At 47.0% G+C, this 13,419-nt stretch overlaps 1 protein-coding gene across 2 annotated transcripts in view; it reads right to left on the minus strand.

Moving 5' to 3' along the window:
* Positions 1 to 13,419, minus strand: part of NUP188 (nucleoporin 188) — a 1,272,194-nt gene that overhangs the window by 681,378 nt on the left and 577,397 nt on the right. The gene's annotated exons all lie outside the window — the stretch shown is intronic.

Genomic DNA, 13,419 nt, shown 5'->3' on the forward strand with positions numbered 1-13,419 from the left:
AACGGTTGGTAACCTGTGGCGGACGAAAGGGTTTGACAGATGGGATATGATTGGTATTAGCAAGGTGGAGGATCTTTGGGCCCGAGGCACAGTAAAATCCTTCGAGGCCCTGAAGGTAGAGTATCAACTGGACGACAAGGAGTATTTTCGTTACCTTCAGGTGCGGCACGCCCTGCTCTCTGCCTTTCCCCCTGGGACGGAAATCCCCCAGTCGTCCCCGCTGGAAGATCGTATTCTTGACGGCCATGTCCCGGATAGTACGATTTCCTTAATTTACAAAAAACTCATTAACACTAGGGCTGACCTTCTGGTGAAGCTTCGGGCCTCCTGGGTAGCAGATGGTCTCGAATTGGATGACGAAGACTGGCAAATTGCGATTTCCTCCCCTAAGGAGGTGGCTATTCCGGCTCGGCTCCGTTTTGTGCAATTAAAGATCCTCCACCGAGTCTATGTTACTGGTATGCGTCTGGTACGAAGGACTCACGACTGATGGATTGTGTAGGCGTGGCTGCGGTATGAATGGCACCTTTCTTCATATTCTGTGGGAATGTCCGGTTATTTCTGCTTTTTGGTCTATGGTGCATGATGTGATGGGGTGTGTCACTGGGGTCCCCCTCCTTCCTGAGGCTAGGCGCTGCCTGCTTAATGTATGGGAGCCTACGGATTGTACGGCCGCTCAGACCTTTTGGATCACCCTGGGCAACATGGTTGCCAAGAGGGACATAGCGCAACTCTGGGGCTCCCACAGACCACCTGGACTTAGTGCCTGGAAAGATAACATGGATTGGTGCATGTTTCGGGAGAAGACAGTTTATGAGGCTCTGGGTCGTCCTAGGAAATGGGGTAGAATCTGGGCGCAATGGAACGATTACCGTGGTGACATCTGTACCCCGCCACTTGATTACACGGAAACCATTCCCTCATCCCCATAATTGACGTTCCCTTAATCAGCGTCCATTCTTAACACTCCTTTCATTGTCTCCCTCCCCTAGTAGAACTGTTTCCATTCTTATATATTGATTCCCCGCCTTTCCTCCCCTCCCACGAACTAGACATTGTTTTTACCATGTATCTGTTTCTGTTGTTTGTTTGACTTCGTCAAAATTACAAAAATTGAACCTTCATTATCCTCTATATGATGTTTTATGCCACTACACCGTAATGAAGCGATATATGGCCTTTTCCGCAGTGTAATGTGGTTGACAATTCACTTTCTTGTCATAGCGGCCGGCCTGAGTGTGTTGTAGGCAGACGCTGTGTATTGTGCATTTGATAAATAAAGGTTTTCACAAACAAAAATAACAAAAAATTTTAAAAATCGTACCACCTACGAAAACTTAATTATTTACCTGTCTTAGGAAGAGATCACAGTGGATTACAAAAGTAACGAGAAGGATTAGTTACTTACCTGTAATCCTAGTTCTCATCCAGGGGTATACTCATCAAAGTCATAATCAATGAATAATCCCTGCTTGTGTGCGGGATCCCGGAGCATATAGAATATATATAATATACATATATATATATATATATATATATATATATATACATATGTGAAAACATATGCATGCAGCCTAAAATGTTTCCAACATGGCAAAAATGCCGAAATTACATAGGTTTGCATTGTAGTACCTATACCTTCCCAACCCATAAGGAAAAGAGAAAGCAGTAAACAATTGCCATACAACAATGCTTTATTGCCATAGAGAAAACCTATAATTGCAGGTATTTGTCTGTAGGCCGCAGTAGAGTACTAGGAAACAAAGAAAAACGGACACCTTGCCTTTAAGGCATTAGAGTAGGGGTACCGTGCCTTTAAGACCTCCAGGAGACCCCCTGCTCCCAGGATGCACCACAGGAGGCAGTTAGGTCAGTTCTTTTTGGAGATGCATATGCACCTGTGTAGATCTGCAATCAATATACAATAACTTCAAAGGAATGCTCGTAGGAGAGGTGGGTGGGTCGCTTAGGGCTTTGATGAGTATACCCCTGGATGAGAACTAGGATTACAGGTAAGTAACTAATACTTCTTATCCAGGGGATACTCATCAATAGTCATAATCTATGAATAGAGTAGCAAGCCCATACCCAAAGTCTTGCGGACGAGCAACAGAGTATACATAACATGAATTAACATCACATTCAAATTGCAGTTATGCAAATAAATTCCTCAAAGAGGCCTGCCCCACCTGGGCATCGGCCTGGGCATCTGAACTAGGCAGTAATGGCGTGTAAAAGTATGTACTGAGTGCCATGTAGCCACCTCGCAAGTCACAGATATAGGAATGTTGCGAAGGAGAGCTGTGGTAGAAGCTTTCCCTCTAGTGGAGTGTGCACGTGGTCTGCCCTGCAAAGCCCTGTTAGCTAGTTGGTAGGACAAAGCTATACAGGAGACAATCCATCTAGAAATAGACCTTTTGGAAGCCGCATGCCCGGTATTTGTAGAACCATAGTTAACAAAGAGCCGGTAAGACTTTCTAAGTGGAAGGGTTTTAGCAAGGTAAAACTTCAATACCCTCCGGAGATCTAGAGAATGTAAAGATCTCTCTGGGGGAGTGGTTGGATAAGGAAAAAATGTGGGCAGAGTAATAATCTGATTGATGAGAAAATCCGAGACCACCTTGGTCAGGAAGCTCGGATGGGTCCACAGCACTACTCTATTGGAATGGAACACAGTGTAAGGCTCCTTGCAGCACAGCGCCTGAACCTCACTCACTCTGCGGGCTGAAGTGATGGCTACTAAGAAAGCAGCCTTCCAGGTCAAATGCTGTAAAGATCCCTTATGAATAGGCTAGAAAGGAGCGCCCATCAACTCGGTGAGGACAACGTTAAGCTCCCAGGGAGGAGAGGGGGACCTCACTGGTGGAAAAATGTCTTAAGCCCCTCTAGAAAATCTTTGACCACAGGCATTTGGTAGAATGAGGTCTGGGATGGAGACTTTCTATAAGCTGTGATAGCAGCTAGGTGGACCCTGATGGAGGGGTACTTCAGGCCTGACCTCGCCAAGTGTAGTAAGTATGGAAGAATCACCTGCTCCTGACCTTGAGTCGGATCAAGAGCGTTGTCCTTACACCAAAGGTAAAATCTCTTCCACTTGAAAGCATAAGACTTTCTGGTGGAGGGTCTCTTTGCTTCTCTTAGGATGTCCATACAGTCAGCCGATAGGTCTAGATGTCCGTACTGGATGACTTCAGGAGCCATGAAGTCAACCGGAGGGAAGGGAGGTGGGGATGGAATACTCTCCCCTCGTTCTTGGTCAGTAAGTCCAGACCGCAGGGCAGCCTCTGGTGTCAAACCTCTGACAATTGAAGGAGATCCAGGTACCACCACTGGCGGGGCCACTCTGGAGCTATCGGGATCATTCTGGTGTTGGTCCAGAAGAATTTCTGTATGACCTCCGGGATCAGAGGGAGTGGAGGAAAAGCGTACAGCAATGTCTGCGATCAGCTGATCAAAAGCGCATTCCTCGTGATCCCTGCTGGGGGAATCTGGACGCGAAGACGGGGCACTTTGTGTTTGCCGCATCTGCGAACAGATCTATGTCCGGCACTCCCCATTGCCGAAAGACCTCCTGAGTGACGTCGTCATTGAGCACCCAGTCGTGCGCTTCTACGAAGTCTCTGCTGAGACAGTCTGCCTGCACGTTTAGGGTTCCTGGGAGATGGACTGCGACAAGTGAGTTTCCACGCCAGTAGCCACTGCCATATGGATTGGGCTTCCAGAGAGGGGACTCGTGATCTGGTGCCTCCTTGCTTGTTCATATAGAACATTGTTGTTGTGTTGTCTGTCTGAATTTGGCTGGATTGCAGAGACTGATATAGGGACTTGAGCGCCAGATGGACCGCCCGTAGCTCCAAGAAGTTGATGTGATAACTTCTTTCTGTCTCGGACCAGAGACCTTGTACCTGAAGCTGGCCCATATGAGCTCACCAGCCTTGCATTGAGGCATTTGTGACCATTGTCTGTGTTGGAGGCGTCTAATGAAAAGGAACCTCTTGTAACAGGTGAGAACGTTTCATCCACCATCTGATGGAGTTCCTGGCAGCTTGATGGAGAGAGACACGATCTTCCCAGCGACCCGACCTCTGAGACCATTGATCTTCCAAGGACTGTTGTAGAGGCCGCATGTGAAGGCGAGCATTGGGTACAATGTAGATGCACGTGGCCATCGATTCCAGCATTGAAGACACTTGCCTGGCTGTGGGACGTGCAGTGTCGAGAAGTGTGGCACTTGAGAAGTATTGATGACAACCTCTCCTCCCAAGGACACACTCTTGCCTTTGCGGAGTCCAGGGAGGCGCCCAGATAGTGTATCCGTTGCGTGGGGTTGAAAACAGACTTCTTGTAGTTGGCTTGCAACCCCAAAGAATGCAGCAGGTTGAGGGAGTACGAGAGATGGCTCTGGAGTAGCGCAGGTGTAGAACTTTTCAGGAGCCAGTCGTCTAGGTTTGGATAGATGAAGATCTTCCACTTGCAGATGAAGATCTTCCGCTTGCGGAGGAAGGCAGCCACCACCACTATGCACTTGGAGAATGTCTGCGCGCAGATTTGAGTCCGAATTGAAGCACTCGATACTGGTAGTGGTGGAGAGAGACCTGAAACCTGAGAAATTTGCGATGTTTCACTCTGACAGGAATGTGAAAATAGGCGTCCTGCAGGTCGATGGCACACATCCAGTCTCCCTGGTGAAGGTGCGGAAAGATTTGATGCAGGGCCAGCATTCAGAATTTCTCCTTTCTTATAAACCTGTTCAGCAGGCGCAGGTCGAGAATCAGCCTGTACTCTTTGAAAACTCCTCACTTCTGTACTAGAAAGTACCAAGAGTATACCCCTTGGTTACTTTGGGGAGGTGGGACCTCCCCTATGGCTCTCTTGGAGAGGGATAGATACTTCGTCTTGTAACAGCAGACTTTGAGGCTGAGGAAGGCGCTTCAATTGCGGGGGCACTTGCGGACAGGTAGACTTGAACCTTAGCAAGTAACCATGCTGCACAATATTCAGCAACCACTTGTCTCTTGCTATGGCTTCCCACTCTTCCAGGTGAAAAACGATACTCCCTCCCACCGGAGTGGCAAACGGGTGTGGAGGAAGCAATGCCTCACTGTTTGGGAGGTTGCTTAGAGGTAGACTGTTGCTGCTTGTTGTTCCCCCTTCCTCTTCCAGGGCACTTTTGGTGGAACTGGGACCTCTGTTAGCTTTGGGAGGACCATTGAGGGGTTTGAACCCTCAGCTGGAAGGAACGTTTGTCGCCCTGACAAAAGCTTTTCTGGAATTCCTTTCTTTTCTCCAGACCAACCACCTTGACAGTATCAAGCTCTGTCTTCATCTTCTTAATTTCTTCGTCGGCACGAGCCCCGAATAAGGAGGAGCTATTAAAGGGAAGATTTAGAATCTCTTCTGTGCATCAGGTTTGAGGCCTGTGAGGCGCAGCCAGGCTGAACGCCGCAAACAGACGCCATGGGAGTAACCATGCGCAGCAAGATCCGAAGCGTCCGCTGGCGCACTTATAACTTGATTGGCTACTAGCCCCCCCTCTAGCAAAATTTAGCTGAAGTCTTGCCGGTCTTCTTTGGGGAGCTTTTCGGTAAACCTTGCCAGAGAGTCCTAAAGAGACCTGCTGTAAAGCCCGAGAAGGGCGGAGGCACTCTGAATCTTCATGGATGAAGCCGAAGTATTGCACATTTTTCTGCCATAGGAGTCCATCTGCTTACTGTTCTTCTCCGGGGGGCAGAGGATGAAGCAGACGCTGAATGAGATCTCATGGCTGCTGCCACAATGACGGAGTCTGCTGGTGGATCAGCTCGGAGAAATAAGGGCTCCTCAGCTGGTGCCTTATACTTTTTCGCAATCCTGGAAGGGACAGAACCCACCGTAGCAGGGGTGAGGAATGCAGCCATAGCTTGTTCCAAGAATCCTGGCACCAAAGGAAGTAGCGGTCTAGGAGCTGTACGATGGTGTAAGGTGTCAAAGATGATGGACGTTGGAACCACAGGGGTATGCAAAGTGATGTTTAATTTCTTCGCACCCCTACCCAGCACATCTGCGAATAATGCAATGTCATCGATGGGAGACACCCGGGATGGAGGAGTTGCGGAGGTCGGAGAATAGTCCCAGACCGAGGACCTCGTGGAAGAAGACCATGTAGTGGAGAAGTGTGGCTCAAATGGTTAGAGCGGCAGACCTTGATGCAGAGCTCAGGCCCGGGACCAGGGTTCGATTCCTGCCATGCGGGTCTCAGGCTCATAAATTCCTCTGACCTGATATTCTCGCCTCAGTGCCTATTCTAATCATGGGCCCCACGCTGCAACTCTGAGCAATAGCTTGCTTAATCTCCACAACGGCCGCCCAACAGCGCTGGGGATGCCTGGTTTCACCATGGGGGTGTCCAGGAGTGGACACTTCACAAGGAAAGCCAGGAAGGGTTCCTCAGCGGTATGAGTACAAGCGCCGGGAGACCCTTGTTGGGTAGCTGTGCGCTATACAAGTACAAAAACATTTACATTTAGGCGATTTTGTGCGTCTCCTCTTATGGGGACAGTCGTGATGAGAGCTGTGGCGACCCCTGGACCGAGACCGGTGCACAGAAGGTGATCTTGGTCTGGAAGATGATCTTAGTCTTCTGGGGGGAGACTTGGAGGGCGTAGCAGGAACAGTTCTCTGAGGAGAGGTCCTGGAAGGCGAGTATGTGCGAGAATAGTTCGAGTCCGGACTCCTGCGGTCACCTGTCCCGACACCTTGCAGCCAGCGAGGTGACAGACCATAGGCCCTCTTCTATCCAGCTCTGGGAGATTTCTCAATATGCAGTTCTGGGGATGATGACTGGTTCCAAGATGACGATCTGGACCGGGATCTCGGTTTGCGCCGGGTTTCCTCTGCGGCCGCTGTAATTTTGTCCCTCGACGTCGAAGTCGTCTGAGTCACCATCGGCGTCCCGCTTTCGACTGTAGTCTCGACGTCAATCACCTACCGCGATGCGGGGACCTCGACGTCGATCTGGGGACCTCGGCGTCGATCTCCCACGACGCAGTGTTGGCGACGATCTTCTTGATGTCGAGTGGTGGATCCTCGACGATGCTCTTGACGACAAGCCCACTTGCAGCGAGATGCTCGCCGTCGTGACTCTCGACGTCGACCCCCTCGAGGGTGGCGGAGACTGTCTTGACGTCAACGGAAGCCTCGAGAGACTTTCCAGGTCTCTCAGGACCCACAGCCTTAGAGCCCGAAGTGTTGTGCCACGACGCCGACTTACTAGCATGCGGCACAGAATCTCGACTTCGAGATGGTGATTTATCCCTCAACGATAAAGAGTGTCTGAGTCTCTTCAACGGCGATGGCGAATCTCCTGTTACCTTCTTCCTTCCGGACACAGGAGAGGTGGTATGTCGCCGTTTTCGGTGTTGTTTGCTTGAAGAAGCTGGTCTGAAGCCTCCAAGATCACCTCCATCAAGACTCATGTCCTTCTCCAGCTGGGCATGAAGTTTAATATGTTCCCTATCGCGCAGAGTACGCCTGGAAAACTTCTGGCAGTGGTAACACTGGTCAGGATTGTGTGAGGATAAAAGACAATACACACAGAGTGTGGATCTGGCAGTGCTATCTTCTTGCCAAAGGAAGGGCATTCCCTGAATAAAGCTGGCATTCTGACTGGAAAAATGTATGGTAAAACCAAAAAACCAGTAGAATAAGCTTATACAAGCCAGAAAATGTTGAGTTTTCTGAGAAAAATATCACTAAATCACTTTTCAGTCAAAAAACTGAAGAGCTCAAGCTCCAGGATCCTCACAGAAGGAGCCGGAAAAAAGAACTGACCTAACTGCCACCTGTGGTGCATCATGGGAGCAAGGGGTTTCCTGGAGGTCTTAAAGGCACGGTACCCCTACTCTAATGCCTCAAAAGCGAGGTGTCAGTTTTTCTTTGTTTCTTGGTACTCTACTGAAGCCTACAGGTAAATGCCTGCAATTACAAGCTTTCCTTATGGCAATAAAGCATTGTTGTATGGCAATTGTTTACTGCTTTCTCTTTTCCTTATGGTTTGGGAATATATATATACAAGGCGGAAAAACAACTACTCTCATTGGGCCTATCATTCTGCCCTGAGAGCAATTTCAATTATTGTAACACCAGGGTGGATGTCTTTAAATACATCAGAAAGATCAAGCTCAGAAAATACTATGCCATAAAGAGGAGCAGAATTACTAAGAACAGTAAAGAAAAAGAAAAAAAGTGCTAATCCTAGTGGCCTGTGAGACATCACCTTGATGAAGACAATGCACCAACTGCACATGGATATGGATGATACTAGTAGCGCACAAGACATGGCTGACTATGAAGAACTGGATGTGGCACAAACAACAGGTACCCCTTTCAAAACGGCATCAACTTTTGTTCCCAACATGCCCAGGGATGCTATTGATGTTTACGCTGATAGACTTGTCGATGAACTTAAAAAACATCAAATTAAGACTATGAAGCAGCGCAAACAGCAAGATCACAGAATGAGAGCCTATAACACCCTTATGGACAAGCTAAAAAAGGACACCAAGATTGTCATAAATCAATCGGGTAAGGGAGGTAATATAGTTCTCTGGGCGAAAGTGGATTACATCCAAGAAGCATATCGTCAGCTCAATGATCTCACCTGCTATACCAAGATCGATTTTAGAGCAACGAAACTCATTGAAGAGTCATATGCTAAAAAATTAATCAATGGAAACGTGATGGACTGATATCAAGGGATGAATTGAAATTTTTGCATAACACACACCCGGTGTTACCAGACATATATTTCATACCCAAAGTCCACAAACAGACAACTCCTGTGCCAGGGAGACCAATTGTATCTGCCATAAAAAGTGTTTTTGAGAACACTTCAAAATATATTGACTTTTATCTGCAAGACTTTGTCGTCAAGTTACCAGCATACCTCAAGGACACCACTGAATTTTTATGTAAACTCAATCAATGTACTTGGTCTGGAAGTTACCTCCTTATCACCATGGACGTTGCCTCACTCTATACGAGTATCGATCACATGGATGGCATCAGAGCGGTAAAATATTACCTAGAACAAAGACCTATTGAATTCCATCACCATAACAAAATGCTCTTATCCATGATAGAGACTTGTCTCAATAGCAATGTCTTTGTATTCAATAATGAGGTGTTTAGACAGCTAAGAGGGGTGGCCATGGGGGCATGCTTTTCCCCTACCTACGCGGGGCTCCACGTGGGGTGGTGGGAGGAGCATGTCCTCAGGGTCACTCATGAAACATGGTGGAACAATAATATCATTAAGTATTGGAGGTACATTGATGATATTTTCATCATATGGCATGGCAGTTCACAAGAAGCTGAAACATTTGTTGCTGACATCAATAATAATCAATTGAATCTTACATTTTCAGCAGATATTAGGAAGGATGAAGCAACATTCTTAGACGTGCATGTAAAAATAAATGAGGGTAAAATTGTAACTAGCCTTTATAGGAAATCCACCTCTGGGAATACCATCTTGCATGCCCAAAGTTTCCATCCTAAACATACCATAGCTGCCATCCCCTATGGAGAATTTTTAAGAATTCATAGATCATGTAGTACAGTAGAGGAGAGAGACCATCACCAAGAGGAGTGTAGACACCGGCTCCTAGCGAGGGGTTATGACAACAAGAAGTTACTTTCTAGCATGATTAAAGCTAACAGAATAGATCGTCAAGAACTTCTTGATCCCCCTCAGATCCAATCTCAATGCCTCTCCCAATGAAAAAAACGAAACTAATACCATCCGTCTCATAACTGGTTACAGCCGTCAGGCAAAGGAAATAACAAGAATAATAAAACGCGAGTGGCCCATCATTCTAACTGACAATGTCCTTAAGGACATTATGCCACATTCCACCACCATCACATTTAGAAGAGCGTATTCAATGCGCAATGACTTGTTTAGCAACAGCCCTGAAACACCTTTGGATAATTGGTTATCTCCCCGCAAGGGATTTTTTCGCTGTATTAGTTGTCGGGCTTGCAAATTCGGTGTAAACATCAGATCTTGCTTGACACCGTTCGACAACAAACCAATTATGCTTAAGTCCCATTATACATGCCGTACGGAGTTGGCGGTTTATGTATTGAAATGCAGTTGTGATCTCATTTATGTGGGAAGTACAAAGGGAGCAGTATATTTGCGCATTCTCCAACATCTGAGGGCAATTGTAAATGCGGACCCCACGTATCCAGTTGCTCGACATTTTCAACAGGTACACAAACAGAATTTAAATCATCTGAAGTACTTTGTTATTGATGCGATCACACCGAGTAAAAAAGGTGGGGATAATGAGAAGCGTTTACGCCAATTAGAGTCCAAGTACATTGTCATGTTAAACAGTAAACACCCGGGGGGATTGAATACAGGGGAGGACCTTCGCAATTTCCTGTAGATACATGCAGTCTATAAAATTTCTACACATTTAACTGCATGAGCCTAGTTATCTGTATATGGGAAGAGCAGAACCTATAAACCCATTACATAGTCATGTTTCGGATGAATAATATACATTTCAGGGTGACCATGTTTCATTACATTCCTTGAGGCCCCACTTACCAGTACCTAGAATCCCATATTTATGAGAAGGAAAATAATTTGGGCAGAAAGAGTTCTTCATATGAGTTAATCACTTATTTTTTTAACATTATAGCACTTTAATTGCACGTATTATACACTTCTAAGGCTCTCATGTTATTTATATGAGATGACCCTTTTTTAGCCTTCACTCATGCATGGAGTGTCAAACAAGGAATCATACTACCATCGTTAAGGTCAGTTAATGTTGGGCTTATCTACAAATAAAATTGATTGTTTGAAACAACAGGGAATATAGGAGGAGGTTTTGATCAATTTGACCACACTATTATTGTAATGCCCTATTTCCCATGATCTGTTACGAGTGTACATGAACGTTCTTGTCCCGAGGTACCTGATGGTACAGTATATAGATGGGACCAGCTCTGTAACAGACTTCATGAGATGACAGAGTTTATCTATTTGTACTCTCTATCATCATAGCTATTTTTGTGTATTTGTACAGATAGTATCCAACATTCATTATGTTTTAACAATCAACTAATGCTTTAACACACATTGCATTGAGGTTTATAGAGCATTATTTTTAGCTGCAATCATGAACTACTGCGCCCAATGAGCATGTATGCGATGTGATTAGTTTGCATACAATACAAGTATTTGTACGGATAGTAAATCACACACATGTATGTGAGGCAAACTGACGAACAAGTTACTTACCTTCGGTAACGCTTTTTCTGGTAGATACTATATCTGCCTGTGGATTCCTCACCTTGTGAATATCCCCCTTGCGTCAGCAACATTCGGAAATTCTTTTTTCGTAGCCTCGCGCCGACGTGGATAGGACGTCACAGAGACACGGCTCCGCTCGCGACTCCGCTGACGTCACCGACGCCTATAACAGGCCCACGCCGGCGTGATGACATCAGTTCCGCCTTTTTTCCGTGCCATCGAGGCACACGGACGGACCAATGACAGTAGATATATACAAAGCATACACAGTATACAATAGTCAAGGCAAAACACACAGTGTAAAGCAAATGCAGGAAGCAAATGAAACATTTCCTTGACATCAAAACAAATATACATTACAGTACAAAAACTCTGGCATAGAAGAGTGGACAACGGGGAGGCGGGTGGGTCAGTGAGGAATCCACAGGCAGATATTGTATCTACCAGAAAAAGCGTTACCAAAGGTAAGTAACTTGTTCTTCTGATAGATACATCTGCCGTGTGGATTCCTCACCTTGTGAATAGAGTCCCACAGCAGTCCCCACTCCCGGAGGAGGGTGTCCACTCTTCTAAACCAGGAAATCCTGAAGGACAGAGCGCGCAAAGTGGCCGTCCCTCCTGACTTCCGTATCCAAGCAGTAATGCTTCGCGAAAGTATGGAGGGAAGACCAGGTTGCCGCCCTACAAATGTCCTCCACAGGAACACCTCTAGCCAAAGCAGAGGTAGATGGCTTAGCTCTAGTGGAATGAGCTCTAATACCCTCCGGAGGCTCCTTACCGGCCAAAGAGTAGCAGATCTTTATGCACAGAACGATCCATCTTGATAAAGTCCTTTTATGGACCGCTCTTCCCTTCTTGCAGCCAGCAAAGCCAATGAAGAGTTGATCGTCCAAGCGACAGTCTCTAGTTCTGTCCAAATAAAAAGACACCGCCCTCTTAGGGTCCAGACGGTGCAACCTCTCCTCCTCCTTGGAAGGGTGTGGGGGAGGATAAAAGGTAGGGAGGGTAATGGATTGACCAAGGTGGAAAGGAGTCACCACCTTAGGAAGAAAAGCAGCCCTGGTCCTTAGAACCATCCGATCAGCATGTATGGTCAGGAACGGGGGCTTGGAACTAAGAGCTTGAAGCTCACTCACCCTCCTTGCCGAGGTAATTGCAACTAGGAAAACTGCCTTAAAGGTTAAAAGCCTCATAGGACATTTATGAAGAGGCTCAAAAGGAGAGCCCATCAGAAAAGTCAGAACAAGATTCAAGTCCCACTGAGGTACAATAAAAGGGGTAGGAGGAAACTTATTTACAAGACCCTTCAAAAATCTCAAGACAACAGGTGACTTAAAAAGAGAGGGCTGATCAGGCAATCAAATAAAAGCTGACAGTGCCGAAAGATAGCCCTTAACTGTGGCAACTGCCAGCCCCTGTTGAGCCAAAGAGAGAGCAAACCGGAGCACATCTGATAAATGGGCTCTCAACGGGTCAATATCATTCTCACCACACCAAACAACAAACCTAGACCATCTATAAGAATAGACAGTCTTAGTGGAGTCACGTCTAGCAGACAAAATGACATCCACTACATCAGGTGTGAGAGAATAGGAAATCAGGTTGCCCCGTTCAATCTCCAGGCATGAAGGTGCAATGTCTGGAGGTGGGGGTGTAGAACCTGCCCCTCCATCTGAGAGAGGAGGTCTGCCCTGAGAGGGAGACGGAGCGGCGGGTGAGAGGAGAGGTGGAGTAGATCTGTATACCACACCCTTCTTGGCCAATCCGGGGCGACCAATATAACTTGGGCCCGGTCTTGGCGAATTTTCCTCAGAACCCGAGGAATCAAGGGTATGGGAGGAAACGCGTAAAGGAGTTGACTTCCCCAACTCAACTGAAACGCATCCCCCAAGGCTCCTTGCATCGGATACTGGAGACTGCAGAATAACGGGCAGTGGGCATTCTCGCGAGTGGCAAACAGGTCCACCCGAGGGGTCCCCCACGTCCGAAAGACGTGACGAACCACCTCTGGATGAAGCCTCCACTCATGGTCGGCAGAGAACTGACGGCTGAGACTGTCCGCACGTACGTTCAGAACTCCGGCCAGATGATTTGCCATCAGGCAAATCTGG

This window comes from Lissotriton vulgaris, chromosome 5, assembly GCF_964263255.1.
Source record: "Lissotriton vulgaris chromosome 5, aLisVul1.2, whole genome shotgun sequence".
NCBI classification, from domain to species: Eukaryota; Metazoa; Chordata; class Amphibia; order Caudata; family Salamandridae; genus Lissotriton; species Lissotriton vulgaris.